Below are 3,786 nucleotides of genomic sequence, written 5' to 3'. Positions count from 1 at the left end.
AATTTTCATATCTCACATTTTCTTTCTGTGAAAGGTAATTGAGACAAATCAGATATGTTTAGCATTAGGATATTGTAGGGACTATGGACTTACAATTGACTATTTAGACACTCATAACCCCAAAGTCTTACTGATGTTCTCAGCTAACTCCCCCTGGGGACTGCTGTCTAGAACATGGTAAACAGGTAGGAAGATATGTAGTAAAAGGGAGAATCAGAAAGTGGGGAAAGTGGGGAAAAATATTCTTGAATATTATGACATGTTATCTTAAAAAATATATCAAAAACTGCTAAACCCATTATGTTGCTATAAATCTGCCTCAGTTGTCCACCTGTTACACTGACTACATTTATTTGACACCTACCTGTACCTGAGGGAGGGAGAAGTAGGATGCGCTTTCACTCACCTCTCCTTCCTCAGGTCTGTTTGCTCAGAGGGCACTTAGACCCTTCCATTCTCCTGCTGGTTCTGTCAGGCAAGGCTCTGCAGCTGATGGGGCCTTAACTTGTGATGTCTGAGGAGTAGAGGAGGCTTTCATGGTCCAGAGGCCTCAGCTTCAAACTACTCCCCTGATTCTCTAACATCTTCCTCTTACACTGACTCAGAGAATCTGCCTGCCTGCTCCCCAGACAGTCAACATATGTGGGCAGCTGGGGCACTCGGAGAGGGATGTTTGTGTTCAGGGCTGTACCACTGTGGGCGGATCTTCCATGTCTTGCTGGCAGTAATAAACTCCAGCGTCCTCAGCCTCCACCCTGCTGATTTTTAGTGTGAAATCTGTCCCTGACCCACTGCCAGTGAACCTGTCTGGGACCCCAGAGGCCTGGTTGGAAGCTCCATAGATCAGAAGCTGTGGAGACTGGCCTGGTTTCTGCAGGTACCAATTCAAGTAAGTGTCTCCGTCACTATCTTGGAGGCTCTGACTGGATCTGCAGGAGATGGAGGCCGGGTCTCCAGGGATGACAGACAGGGAGAGTGGAGTCTGGGTCAGCACAATATCCCCACTGGATCCTAAAATAATGAAAGAAAACAACAAAGTTCTGGACAAAATTTATGAAACAGTTTCAGAATTTCTCTTCTGTTATTGACGTCAGGCTAATTTTTTTTTTCTTTTTGATTCCGAAGAATACCCAAAATACCCAATTTCAAAAAGAACCCAAGATTTACAATGCAAAGAGGTCTCTAGACGTCATGTACACTTGACCACTCTTTCTATGCCACCATCTTCACCAGAGGACAGACACTGCTTGTTCCTTCCAGATTCATCCTCATTCTCATATCACTAAACATCACATGTCTTTTGCAGAGGGTATGGTATGCTTCTAACATGTGGACAAAGACACATGAAAAGCAGTGGTGGTGCTCCCAGAGCTCACCCTCCCACCCTCCTTCTCATCTCCCCTCCGTCCTTACCTGGGACCCAGAGCATGAGGAGGCCCAAGAGCTGAGCAGGGAACCCCATTTTCAGAAGCTGCAATTGATGAGTCCTGATAAGTCAGAGCACGACTGGAGCTGAGCTTTTATCTCACACTTGCAGGGGAAGGTCCTCCCTCGGGAACAACATGCAAATCCCCTGGTGGGGGAGGGGGGACTGCTGTGTGGAAAGAGCCAGGGGGAGGGAGGGAGGGGCCCAACTTTGAGCAAAGTGACATAAAGGCCTTCTGTGTTTGGAATAAAATGAACATCTAAAATCCATACTTCTTGGAATAGTGGGAAGAAGAATTCCACTGTGAAAGTCCGGATTGATTGCAAGAACCCAGTGTACGTGGCCTGCGGCTCTAAGAAAGCATACGAGACCCTGAAGTGAAGACATGTGTGTCCAGGGTCAATATCCGGGAGGGGAACAGTCATTTTGCTCTGATTCTTCCAGGCTGATCTAGATAAGAGAACAGCTCCTTCCCCACTAGTACTGACCATCAGAACTTTCTCCAAATAACTGCACAGAGTTAAGCTGTTTCAAGAGCTGTCAGGTAAGTGCAGTTCCCAGGTTACCTGTTTAAGAATGTTAGAAACAGATGTTAGAACTGGTCTTTTCCTGAGACCTCATGAATTATATTTCAAAGACCACTTAAATCACAAGAACTTGACAGTAAAATGAAATACCTGAAAACCAGTTGTTTTACTCTGGTGAATAATCTATCATAGTTCTATGTCTCTGTCTCTCTATCTCTCTCTGTCTCTTTCTGTCTCTGTCCCTCTCTCTCTCTCTGTCTCTCTGTCTCTCTCTCTCTCTCTATATATATATATGTTTTGTACACACACACACACACACACACACACACACACACATATATACACATATATATGTCAGATTAATCAAAGGAAAAAATTCACTTGGGATGATGGAACATAATGAAAAAACAACGATTTTATATTATTTTTTCTGAGTGGTGCTTAGAAAAACTCATCTCCTGTTGACTCTTTCTCACCTGGTAGAACCAGGTCCTGCAGGGTTTCCTGGGTCTTGTCAGCTCTGTGTGAGGACCTAAGGTTCTCACTGGCCAATATGTTGGAAGCCATAGCCATGAGTCTACATTTCAAAAGGAGATGCCCTTTCTGAGAAAAGCAATGACTGGATCCTTTATTTTTTTTATTTATTTTTTTCCCCTTTTTTGCAGTATGCGGGACTCTCACTGTTGTGGCCTCTCCCATTGCGGAGCACAGGCGCCACACGCGCAGGCTCAGCGGCCATGGCTCATGGGCCCAGCCGCTCCGCGGCATGTGGGATCTTCCCGGACCGGGGCACAAACCCGTGTCCCCTGCATCGGCAGGCGGACTCTCAACTACTGCACCACCAGGGAAGCCCTGGATCCTTTATTTTAACGTCTCAGTGTAGCCTATGTCTATCATTGACACATTCCTGGGCTTTTATTTAAGAATGGTCATTATGGAACACAGCTCCAGACCACCACTGCTCAGGGCATCAGTCTGTCACACCAGCTTTCATTAAATAGGAAAACAACACGACTATTCTCATGTGCCAGCCTGGTGCAGGTCATGTTGAATTGAACAGCTCCTGAAACATAGTGCCAATGTCAAATTGCTTTTGTCTTGAAAATAAAACCTTGGAGAAGTTGAAAAAGTTGACTTTGCCATCTTATTAAAGTTTGGATAAGTTAAATCCAAAGTCAGACTTAATTGACCAAGACAAATTAACTAATACGATACTATGTAAGATTCCACAAGAACATCTGGTCTGAATATTCTCTGGGAAATATTCAAGAATAAAATCTTGAAACAATGCTGAAAAAATAACCGAGCAAAAATTATGTTCATCTTTAAACTCTGAACCCTATGGCAATAATCTCGTTAACGGAGATAAGCCATGGTGTAGAGGTACAAGTAGAATTACACATGTTCCATACTTCACTGTTCAAAATATTATTTACTCTTTCATTTTATCTATTTCTTAAAGTTTTTGCTTTCCTTGACCTGTTTTTTTTTTTTTTTTTTTTAATGATAGTAGCAAAAAGATTCTGGGTTTTACTCCTGGCTAATGAAGGTACCAAGACAAATAGGTGTTTCTACTAGGTAGCAGCCTCCTATCCTGAAATTCCAGCCCTCTAATCAACCATGTAGTGAAAGAAGTCAAAAGATAAGCACCTGAAAGAAATACAAACAAATATGAAGCAAAACGGAGAAATTGTTATAAATATTAAAGCTACTTTTATAGGACTCTTTTAACATGTTTTAACTTAAGAACTGTTTTTATGCTCTATTATTAGTTCAATACTGTTTCCCTAAACTTATATTGAAGTTTTAGCCCCCAGAACCTCAGCATATGAC

At 42.9% G+C, this 3,786-nt stretch overlaps 1 gene segment (V, D, J or C); it reads right to left on the bottom strand.

The window, feature by feature from the left end:
* Nucleotides 1-679: 679 nt before the first annotated feature.
* Nucleotides 680-2,520, bottom strand: LOC307195727 (immunoglobulin kappa variable 2D-29-like). The segment is given in 2 exons: nt 2,430-2,520; nt 680-1,011 (listed from the first exon to the last, which is right to left on the bottom strand).
* Nucleotides 2,521-3,786: the final 1,266 nt, after the last annotated feature.

The sequence above is a fragment of the Stenella coeruleoalba genome, assembly GCF_951394435.1.
Source record: "Stenella coeruleoalba genome assembly, chromosome: 13".
In the NCBI taxonomy this organism is placed as follows: Eukaryota; Metazoa; Chordata; class Mammalia; order Artiodactyla; family Delphinidae; genus Stenella; species Stenella coeruleoalba.
This window is presented reverse-complemented; position numbering and strand designations above follow the sequence as displayed.